Here is a 12,500-nt window from a genome sequence, read left to right on the forward strand (position 1 = left end):
AGATATTACCTTTCATGCAGTGTGTAATATAGCTGTTTGTGAATGTAAGAGGTCTGCAAAGTTTCAAAGATCAAAATGCAGATACATGGAGCTATTGTCTCCCATAAGAAAGACTGAGCCATCTGACCAATCAGAGCTGAGTAGACCAACCACAACAGACTGGGCCATCTGACCAATCAGAGCAGAGTAGACCAATCACAACAGACGGGGTCATCTGACCAATCAGAGCAGAGTAGACCAATCACAACAGACTGGGCCATCTGACCAATCAGAGCTGAGTAAACCAATCACAACAGACTGGGCCATCTGACCAATCAGAGCTGAGTAGACCAATCACAACAGACTGTTCCATCTGACCAATCAGAGCTGAGTAGACCAATCACAACAGACGGGGTCATCTGACCAATCAGAGCAGAGTAGACCAATCACAACAGACTGGGCCATCTGACCAATCAGAGCAGAGTAAACCAATCACAACAGACTGGGCCATCTGACCAATCAGAGCTGAGTAAACCAATGACAACTGACTGTGCCATCTGACCAATCAGAGCAGAGTAGACCAATCACAACAGACTGTTCCATCTGACCAATCAGAGCTAAGTAGACCAATCACAACAGACTGTGCCATCTGACCAATCAGAGCAGAGTAGACCAATCACAACAGACTGGGCCATCTGACCAATCAGAGCAGAGTAGACCAATCACAACAGACTGGGCCATCTGACCAATCAGAGCAGAGTAGACCAATCACAACAGACTGGGTCATTGACCAATCAGAGCAGAGTAGACCAATCACAACAGACTGGGTCATTGACCAATCAGAGCAGAGTACACTCTCGAAAAGAACGTTTTTTTTAATCGTTTCAAATGCTGAGAGAAAAGAGGTGATGTACAATTTATATTATGAGAAAAGTGTTTTTGACCTTGGATGCATGTAAACCTATTCTTGTAGATCCAAAACAAAATTAGGAGCCTTTAAAATACATCACTTGTACGAATTCGTAAGATTTTTGCTAATTCGTACATATTTTACGAGTTGCCAAATTCGTATGAATTCGTTCGAATGACTTACCACTGACCCCGCCCCTAAACCTACCCATCACGTGGGTCTAGACAAATCGTACGAATTAGCCACCTTTTAATCACTCGTACGAATTGGTCGTGAGATAGCGTTGGAAGATCTGGCTACACAAAATTATCAATGCTAAGCTCATGTGTTTATCTCGCATGATGACAAAGTAAACATTATTTTTAGGTAAAAGAATTGCACAAATCATACAGAATTTTTATATATTTTTACATATCATTTGCATTGCATGATGACAGTGTGTATTGTGTGATCAAGAAGTCGTCTTTCCGTAATGAATGTTTGGAATATCTGTGGTAGGATTCCTGTAGGAACAGGATGAAAACAAATGCTTTGAGTCTGCATGTGGCTCTCTGGTGCCTCCTCCTCACTCACACAGAACACATTTTTGGTTTGTCCACAGATAACCCACTTGGCATAAAGAGGAGCTGCACAATCCACATGTAAGTTTATGTCATGTTGGAAATGTTACACAATGAATCATTGCTTGTTTATTTATTTTATTTTAAAACCTAAAAGAACTGAACTTACATGGTCATGCTGACATTTCCAACTTTGGCAAACATCTTTTTTGTGTGTGTAAAGAAGAAAAACATCTAAAAATCAAGCAGAAATGTCAACCCTGTTGTCTTCCAGTTTGTGAGATAAAAATACACTTATTTTTTTATTCCCTGGCAGAAATAAGTTATCTTAGGTTAGCATGACGTTGTTAGCAGGTGAAATGTGCAAACTTGAGTTGTGCAAACTCTCAAGTTGACGTTATTGTGTAGAGTATGTTTCTGGCCTAAATGTAATTCAGATGTGCTCTGCTTGACATTTGCTAACACGTTCTCTGTTGTCACATGGTCATATGGTGAGAAATGGGAACGTCTCTTGTGCTGTGTCTGAATTTGCATACACTGTAAAAAAAAATCTGTTAAATTTACGGTAAAAAACTGGCAGCTGTGATTGCCAGACATTTACCATAAAAAATACGGTAGCAACATTTTTGATTTGACAGACTTTACTTAAATATACAGTAATAAACCGAATTTAATTATCTTATATAATGTTAATTTACTGACCTATTGAATTATTAATATCTGTTTTTTATAATATCCATAGTAATACATTGACAACCACCAATCACAGTGGAGATGAAAATCACATGATGAATTAAAGCTCATCACAAGCAGCGTTTTCTCAAGAAAGTTAATATTTGCATATAGAAGCTACACAGTGTCATTCACACACACACTGATCACCATCATGGTAACACACATGAAATAAAAAAAATGCAGTAAACATTAATTTAACAACATTAAATGAAACATAACACCCTAATGCCATAACTGATCAGAAAAAAAATAAGAAAACTATGAAGAAACAGTTATTTCAACAAAAATACATCAAATGTGATGCGTCACGCAGGGAATTGTGGGAATGGCAATTTACGGTTTTTCACTGTAAATAATACAATGACTTGTTCTTTTTCACTTAAAAAACTGTGAATTTAACGGTATTTTACAGTAAAATTACATTAAATGTACCGTTAGATCTATCACAGTTTACCGTATATAGTAAGGAAACTTTCTCTTAACCAATTAACATTTTTTCACTGTAGCATTTTTACAGTCTTTGACCGTTAAAATCACGATAATTTTTTACAGTGTACTTTTTTGAGTAGGTACTTATTATGAATAAGTAATTACTTTGCAACCCCTAAAAAAGTATTTTCTATGTAAGGGTTAATGCCCTTCGAGGTGTCCATTGTCAGGTATTAATGGACGATGGCGAGGCGTGAACGGTTGCCTCCGCCGAAGTCCATTAATACCTGACAATGGACACCTCGAAGGGCATTAACCCGCTTATACTATGGTCACTTGCCAAATAACACATTTTTAAAACATTAGTTTATATTTTAATTAGTTTTACAATCGAAATCTAAAGTTTTTACAAACAATAACTTGGTTTCCCTGGTTACGCCTGACGGTTTATTTAGTAACCGGAGATATTTATAGTCCGCTCAGCTCGTAGAAACCTTCAGTTTACTGCCTGTTGCTATGGTTACTCACAGCTGATGTAGAACCCTTCAGTTTACTGCCTGTTGCTATGGTTACTCACAGCTGATGTAGAACCCTTCAGTTTACTGCCTGTTGCTATGGTTACTCACAGCTGATGTAGAACCCTTCAGTTTACTGCCTGTTGCTATGGTTACTCACAGCTGATGTAGAACCCTTCAGTTTACTGCCTGTTGCTATGGTTACTCACAGCTGATGTAGCCAGCGCATTTATTTATTCATTTTGAACGGTAAACAGTCAGTTTCACCAGAACTCCTTTACTATGTGTCCTCTATCACTTTTTAATGGACACCCTGCAGCCAATCAGAATCGAGTATTCTCCCAGACCATGGTATAAAAAGCATTAATGTAATCTGGACGTTCATTGTCATGTGACCTACCAGCGTCGCTTCACTGTCATTCATAAATGCTGTGGCCTCATGGGATAGTACAGTGTCCATCATATGCACACTTCAGGAGTAGTAGGTCAAACGGGTACTTTTGCCTGCTCTTTTATAAGTACTGTGAATTCAGACAAACTTTTTTTGTAACTTGTTGTTTTTCGGCCTACTATATATTAGGGAAGTATGTGATTTCGGATGCAGCCTTGGTCTCCAAAAACCAAGGGAAAAACATGGACTTTCCAAAGAGTACAGCGATCCGTATGAACAACAATAACACTGCGCTTGCCTATGACAAGAATCTAACGTTCATGTGGGCCGTATCTCCTGTCCTCTCAAGGCCTCATCGACTTGATACGTCTTTGTGGTTTTCTTCTTTGCCATGAGAATATACGTTTCATATTTCATGTTTCAGATGAGCATCATTCAGTGGTTTCATCAGTCCAGCGCACTTCCTTTAAAAACAGCAGACTCTGTTATGTTGTGACGCTGAGTTTGTGCAGCGTTTGCTGACCCATTGACCGATACTGAGCTGTATGTGCATAAAAAAAGAGATGCTCCTAAAGGATTTTCCAGAGGCGGCTCGAAAACGCAAACCAAGAAAGTGTCACACGCTGTTGTAAACAGGAAGCGCTGGAACTTTACGTGGCCACATTCATCCTTCTGGGCTTGGCGACGGCCAGATAACTATTCCTGGATGTGACAGAAAAACCAGAGAGAAACTGGATTATCCGGGTTAGGGGAATGACCAAAGTCATATAATGCCGGATGATTTCGGCAATCCTATAAAATCATTATGGATCACACTGTACGACACTGATCTAATAATGTGCAGTCAAACCAAAATTTATTCAGACACCTTCAACATTTCTCACATTATCACAGTTTATTTGCTATAGTTTCTAAAACGGTAATAAAATATGAGCAGAACTCAGTTGATATTTGACTGGTTTTGTCCGTCCTTCTGTTAGACTGTCTCACACATGAATTATGTTGAATATCTGTCAGCTGTCAAATTTAACTACACAATTAGATAATACCAGTTTAGCTCAACCAGTGACCAAGCAATGCTTCATTTTGTTCAGTCTGTGTGTAAAAAGAGCATTAGCAATTAAAGACAAAACACTTCAGCAAAACATGATCAGCTCAAAGTGTCGAAATCATTTTTGGTCCCAAATTTGTATCAATTTTACTGGAAATCTCTGTATGAAGAATTATTGGGTATAATATGTCACAGTTTACTTTATTTTGTGATCCTCACTAACATAAGTGAACTATAGTGTCCTGCACACACTAGTAAAAAAATATATAAAAAATTATATCTGGTGTCTGAATTGTACGATGATGACGCCTATTGAATCTTAGGCTACGGCGCAAGTTAGTATAGAAGAATAAAACGTCATCAGGATGAATAAAGATGAATCGCACTTGTTTTTATGTGCGCTGAAAAAAAGAGGAGGAAGCGAAAGAGGAGAATATGGATGCGGTCATGGCGAGGGGACAGAGGCCAACTTGGCATGGCAATCTTGCAAATGAAGCTTGAGGAAAGTACTAGTTTTAAGTTTTAGCGGAAAGTAGTTTTAGGTTTTAGCGCCATGTCACATTGATCAATACGCCATTTCATGTTACATTTGTATTGGCTAGTCGTAGGTCGTAGCAGCAAACACACTGCTAAACACTGGAGGACACTTCTGGACACTCTCAGAAAATTGTCTCAGACTATCTTTGGTTGCAAGACTTTCTTTGAATCTCTCATTGTACAATGTAGGACCACCGTTTATGATCCACTACCACAGAAATCACCGCGATTGGTCATCTTTCGTCTGGGACATCCCGAAATCATACAATGTGAACCAGGCATGAGAGTAATAAGAAGTCATATACAAACCCCACTAAACTAGAAATAGGAATGATATAAAGGCCCGTTCACACCAAGGACGATAACGATAAAGATATAGTTCTAAATATCATTCTCAACATTAAAGGGGTGGTATAATGCCCCTTTCACAAGATGTAAAATAAGTCTCTGATGTCCCCAGAGTGTGTATGTGAAGTTTTAGCTCAAAATACCCCACAGATATTTGTATATAGCATGTTGAAGTTGTCAGTTTTTGAGGGTGAGCAAAAAACGCACCGTTTTTGTGTCTGTCCCTTTAAATGCAAATGAGCTGCTGCTCCCGGCACAGTGGGCGGAGCTTCAACAAATATAAAAAAATATCTCCCTTTGCTTTGAACTTTGAGCATCATAACTTTGCAGATGTTGTTTATGCTCAAACAGCAACATTACACACTAACTAAAGTTAGAAAAGTGAAATCATAATCAACCACCCCTTTAAAAAATAGCAGAGGCACACCACAGCTATAACGATAACGATATAGAGAAACGTTATCGTTGGGATCACTTTTGGAAAGATTTTTTCCATTGTTGAACGATAAAAACACTGACAACCAATCAGAATCAATTCTAATTAAAGGGCTCGCACATTTAAAATGGCAGACGACATTGCGGAGAAGTTAATCACCGAGGTCCAGATAAATCCACCATTGTTTTACAAGTCAAGCCTCTTTTCAAGAAAATGGAAAACAGTTGTTCATCCCTCTGAATAAGCAGAAGTATGACCTCAGGTTTCCAGCGCTCGTTTCCACAACATTGTCTTGATTCCTTTGAAGTTGCGGTGAAAAAGACTAGGTGTTGTTTTTATTCCACTATATTGACTAAATTCACTGTTAGATTATTAGATCGATTACACGCTTCACTCAGAACACAGTATGCTGAGGACATCTGCTGGTTAAAGCCGTGTAAAAGCAACAAGAACAGCAAGAACATGTTCAGTGACGTTGTACACACTTTGAAAACGCAGCGCACGAGCTTAGAATAAACAGACCGTTATTGTTCGTTAAGTGTATAGTTATCGTTATAGTAGTGAACAGGCTTTAAGACTATAGTAGAGCCTGAAACAGCAATACAGAAGATTTGCAGTGACATTGTGTAGTGCTGTCGTTCACTCTTTAGAGAAGACGGCCAGCTTCGGGTTCACTTCATTATCTGTTTTTGTGTTGCAGTGATATCCGTGCGGAAGTGGTGAACAACCATCTCTTTTCAATTAAAATAAACCCCTCAGGCAAAGCTCCAGTGCCAGGCTTGCCCAGTCAGTGCCAGTCACTGGAATGCCAGCCAAAAGCTGGAGTTTTAATTGTTGCGCAGGAATAATGAACCGGCGGTAAATTTGGCTCACGGATTAAGCCCCTTAAAGTGCGGCTTTAGGAGACAAAGCTAGGCTTAGAAGAAAGAGACACTTCCACATGGGTTGTGCAAGACAAGTCCGAGTGAATGGGGACGAAGAGATTCCCAGACGTGGATCGTTCAGGTCAACACCTGATTTTCCCTCTTGTGATCGACCTTTCACTTTTGACCTGATAATCTTTGGGTTTGCTTAATTGTACAAGATGCCTTCCTTTCTGGAAGTGTGACGTGGAGGAAACACGAACAGGGCTTTAACGACGTGTCATGTGTGAAATAGAGACTTTTCCCAAAAATGTCAACAAAACTGGCTCTTGGATTATTTATTTTAAAATATTTATTTTAAACCAAAATTGAACCAACTGTAGAGTTCAACTAAACAATCAAAACGTCAACTCTAGAACAAAAAGATTGAATGAATTTAAGTTGGACGAAACAATTCATTATTTATTTGATTAATTATTCATTTAAATAAAGTTAAACTTATGTCCGCAGGGTGAAGGTCGCATTTAAAATGTTTAGTATATACATTTGAATTCATTACAAACATTATTAGTTTTAAATATAAATTATAAAATATAATAAATAACTAATAATGTATTTTAAAAATTGTAAAAACACTAGATTTATTATTTAAAAAATATAATAGTATGATGTTATAGTTTATTAGTATATCAATATCATTATTATATTATTTTAAATAATTGTTTTAATTAATATTATAATACACTATTTTATTATAAATATTATATATATATATAAAATTAGGTTTTAATGACCCTAAACCATCATTTTTTAAAATTATTTTAAATATGTTGACAATTATTTGCTAAAAAAGTATTTTTACTATGCAAAAAGCAAATGCATAGAGAAACAAAAACTCACAGGAAAATGCAAACATTAACTACAACATAATCAATTATTAATATTCCGTTGGTTTTCTCTTGTTTTTTTGCACGTTTTCATAATTTCTTTGTATGACAGCCTGTTAAAAAATGATTTGACTTCTGACATCACTCTTGGCCTCTATTGTGTATGTGTACACACACATATTTGGATGACAGTTTTGATGAAACACATTGTACCTTTTTGTCCGTTGTGGATTGGTTGCTTTCCCCGCACCAACATTAACGTTCAGGTCATCACCTGCTTTGCCCTCTTGGGATTGACCTTTCACTTTTGACCTGATAATCTTCGGGTTTGCTTAGTCTTACGAGATGCCTTCCTGGAACTTAATCATCTGCGATGAAATGGTGGGAAAAGAAGAGTTTTAATTGGATGCCGAGCATCTCCAGTAATCCATTCCCAGTCCTTTGCAAGAACACAAGCCTTTATCAGTTGCTCTGGTCATTCCACAGATTACACCCTGCTGTTGTTTTCAGGAGGTCCAAAACGAGGGAAGGAGTGGATTTGGGCTCCGATCCACTGGTTTTGGGGGCCGTGGCCTGAGATGGCAGGGGCCGGTTGGTCGGTGTGTTTGGGAAGAGGGTATCAGGAAGGCTTAAGCTCAAACATACAACCAAAACCAGAGCATTCCAATGGTCACTACTGTTCCCCTGCCCACCAGAGCAGAAAATAGGGCGAGTGACCTCTCCAGGAAGGTTGTGTGTCTTGGACAATACCAGAATCCATTTGTGGTTTCAATAAAGTAGACGTTTTCCGATATTTATGTGTTGTGCAGAACTTCTGCTGGTTGAAATTAATTAATCAGGAAAATATTGTTCTGTTCTGGAAGTTACATGGAGGAACCACAAACGGCGTTTGGCTTGGAGGGAACGTTGGTGAGGACACAAATATCTTTAACGACGTGTCATGTATGAATTGTGTGAAATGGAGACCCTTCCCAAAAATGTCAACAAAACAGGCTCTCGGACTTGCAGTGAACCAGCGTTGGGGCCATGCGTTTGCAGAGTTGGATGACAGTTTTGATGGAACACATTGTAACTTTTTGACCATTGTGGATTGGTTGCTTTCACTGCACCAACATTAGTGGCTCTTATGGTGGCCTTTAGTTTGAGCTTTCTGTACATTGTATGCATCAGTATTTAAAAGCAATAGGCTTGTTGGTAGCAGCGTTTTGGATCATGCAACGCTCTGAAAAGTAAGGTTCTTTATCGGAATCTATAGTTCCATTAAGAACATCCATGGAACTTTGCAAATACAGAAAAAGATTCTTTATAGTGAAAAAAAAAGAAGATTCTTTAGATTTTTTTAAATGTTCTTCACACTAAGAAAAAAGTATTTTTCCATATTGTGACGTATATCCGAGTGAAACAGCATCTCGAACTAGAACAAATGTAAGGCGGAGCTTGATTTTGTCCTTAGGGAATTGATTGGATGGTTGTGGTTTGCTATTGGTGGATCTCATGTGAGTGACAGGTTGCCCCGCCCTCGTCATCAGAGAAAAGAGGAGCTGTTATAGAGGGAGGAGAAGTTATTTTAATTCAAGATTACGAGGCACTTTTTTATATATGTGCACGGATAAATAATTCAGAATAACACTGTGATATTCCATAAAAAAAAAAGATTAAGAATCTTCACTAAAAGGTTCTTTGAGGAACCAAAAATTATTTTGCGACATGATGTATGAATAATCAAGTTAAGTTGCTTCAGTCCGGTAATGTTCATCGTGAAATATTGCTACCAATATAAAAATTATTCTTACGTTTACATTATAATACCCATTAATGATTTCACGGCAAAAAAGACAAGTGAAGGTGGACATTTCTACAATTTTTACTTGCTAAAAAAAGTATGAACTTTCAATCAGACAACGGAAAGCATGCAGTAGATTGTGTGCATCAGGTTTTTCAACAAAGTTTTGATCATTTTGAGGCCTGAGATATTATGTATCAAATATGATACAGTAGGTTTATAAGGTTAAAGGTGGTCGGGCTGGTTTTTAAACAAGCTAAAACCAGCTACAATGTTCCAAAACAGCTATTTTGAAATGTTCCTCATTGTCTTTCAGATTCTTAAATGCAAGGAATCGCCGCTCGAGGACATCTTTACAGTGTTTACCAACTAATCATTAACTATTGCAGTCATGGAAAGCACATTTCTGCATCGAGAAACTTGTAATTGTTTTCCTCCATCTTGAACTTGAGGGCAACCTACGATGTGCGGAAAAAATGGGAAGCACTCTTTTTTTTTTTTTTTTTTGTGGGATTACCCATTCTGGTCGTTCAGTCTTGCGTGCGTCTTCATGTTCAGAATGGAGACCTCACATAAGGGCGAACTGAAGCAAATGAAAACCAGAAAACAGAAAAATAAACATGCACACGGAGTTAAAACTGGTGAGCTTTCTTGGCCAAACAATCTCTGGTGTTTGTTTGGGTTTTGAGTCTCGTTCCAAGACCCTAATTTGTTTTGTCTGTAGTTGTGCCTGGTTGTTTGTCTGAGGTAAATTCTCTAGCTCCTGGGCTTTCAGATTGTCTGAAGCCACACATGCGCTCGCAAAGTCTACTCCAGGATGAAACTAAAGTGGCCTTTACAGCATTCGATTCTCTAGCAAAGACTAGTAGTGTTGGAGTAAATGTCAAAGAGTTTGCTGCTATGCAAAGCTCAACCTTTACTAATGGCACACAATGCATTTCCATTGTGGAAAAAACCCAGCCAAAGTGGCTAGTAGGAGTGACTGTGTCTGAATTTGGTGGGTGTCAATGTCAAGCCCTGGTTAGCAAACAGGATAAACACAAAATACTAATTTATAGGGTTCGCTGCGCTACATTTATATTGATCTAACGTTTTAAAAGCGCTTTGTTTGCATATGTTTGCCAACTAAATCAAGATTATAGCCGCATTTATTCCTGTCAGCCATCAGACTGTAATTGATTTGCTATGAACCTGTAAAACTTCAAATTTCCTCATTCAGGCCGCAGAGCAAACGTCTGTTTACACGAGCCAGGCGTACAGTGTGAAGTGGGTTAAAGAAATCCTATAAATCAAGTCTATGAGACTCACTTGGACACGCTTGTAGACAAAATGCTATCATAGAGCTGAAAAAAAACAGGCCTGGGGTTACGTTTGCAGTGCCATAGGGCTCAGTGACAGATATAATAATGCACTATTAACCTTCCCAGAGTAAATAAATATGGTTTCACAAACGCAAAAACCACGCACTCACTGTGTTGGATCGCGTATCTGTGTTTTGGAAGCACGAAGGAACTACTTTAAACCCGTTTACGACAGATGCAGAGACAAGCCGATGGAAATACGCTCAACGAACTCGAGTTTCAAGAGCCGAAACGTTCATAAAACCGGACAGCTCATTGTCTATCAGGTTGTCCATCATAAGAAAAATAGCCACAGGCTTCCAGAAGTCACAGTTACAAGGGTTTTGTTGGAGTGGTGAGGCCTGCAAAGAGCCAGAGAGTTTCGGGAACCGTACAAGAGACTGGGAAAACATAAACAGACAAATCTACGATCAGTGGTTTGGATTGGATATTCCTCTCATGCCACTGAGTGTCGGGATTCTTTGCAGATGCATTATCAGCTTCCAACGGTCGCGAAACGTGGACACTGAGAGTCAAGTCAAGTCGCCTTTATTTATACAGCGCTTTTTACACCACAGATTGTTTCAAAACGCAGCTTTACAGAGATGACAGGAAAATAATGCAACAAAGCTTGTTTCCAGAAGTAAATAGCGTCACAGTCACAGCTTAAGGAAGTTCAGTGATGGTTCATTTTTGTTGTAAAAAAAGGTAACAGTGATGTCATCTTCCAGCTCAGTTCAATGGTGTTAATACCAGATCAATAATATTGTTGAATATTAAAAGTTAAATGTTAAATTTCCCCAACTAAGCAATCAAAAGGCGACACTATTAGCAGAAAAGGTTCTATATGGAACCTTCAAGGGTTCCGTAAGGGGCTTCATGTATCATTTCTCCTCAAATGGAACCTTTTTGACATAAAGGGTTCTTTAAAATTGAATTGACCAATGGATGTTTTTTTCTCAAGAAACTCAAATGAAAAATCTTATGTCGTTTTTAATAATCATGTGGTATTGTCTATTTAATGATTAAATAATCCAGTGAATTAAATACTACACGAATTAATCTTATTTATTTATTTTTGCATATTATTTGGAGCTTAAAGCGATAGTTTTAAGCTCCCCCCCCCCAAAAAAAATCATTTACTCACTCTCAATTTATTCCAAACCTTTATACATTTCTTTGTTCTGCTGAACACAAAGTTGGAAATACTATGGAAGTCAATGGTGCCTAACAACTGTTTGATTACAAACATTATTCAAAATATCTTCTTTTAATTTATTCATGTTTGCAACAAATTGAGGGCGAGTAAATTATGACAGAATTTTTATTCTTGGGTGAATTTTCATTTGTTGGATGCAACACCCCACCAAAAAAATTATAATAATCACATTATTTCTACAAATGCAGTCGTATAAAAATGCAACATTTTAATTTTATAATGCATTTAAAGCAACTGTGAGGAACAATGCAAGCAATCTTCCATTGCACATGGAATATCAACAGCATCGTACAGCCAAATCTCTATCGGTTGACACATTTCCACCATCATACCACCAGCCTAAAGCTCAGACTTGCAAAAGCAAGCTGAAGGGAACATAAGCAGATGGGTTACAGTCAGTGGCGTTTCTGTCAAAGCTGAGATAAAATCAGCATATTGTTTGACTGAGAGGCACGTAAAACCTCTTCCCAGATTAATGAGACCCTCATGTGTCGTCTGTCCAACTCTTACACCTCCA

The 12,500-nt window shown here is 38.1% G+C and overlaps 1 long non-coding RNA gene across 1 annotated transcript in view; it reads left to right on the forward strand.

Moving 5' to 3' along the window:
• LOC309491315 overlaps window positions 1-11,696 on the forward strand; it is a 13,173-nt gene extending 1,477 nt beyond the window's left edge. Inside the window, exons 2-3 of the long non-coding RNA XR_014203020.1 lie at window positions 1,491-1,530; window positions 9,741-11,696. This is a non-coding gene — a long non-coding RNA (uncharacterized lncRNA). The remainder of the gene's footprint in view (window positions 1-1,490; window positions 1,531-9,740) is intronic.
• The last annotated feature ends 804 nt before the right edge of the window (window positions 11,697-12,500 follow it).

Source organism: Leuciscus leuciscus (assembly GCF_965113295.1).
Source record: "Leuciscus leuciscus genome assembly, chromosome: 25".
In the NCBI taxonomy this organism is placed as follows: domain Eukaryota; kingdom Metazoa; phylum Chordata; class Actinopteri; order Cypriniformes; family Leuciscidae; genus Leuciscus; species Leuciscus leuciscus.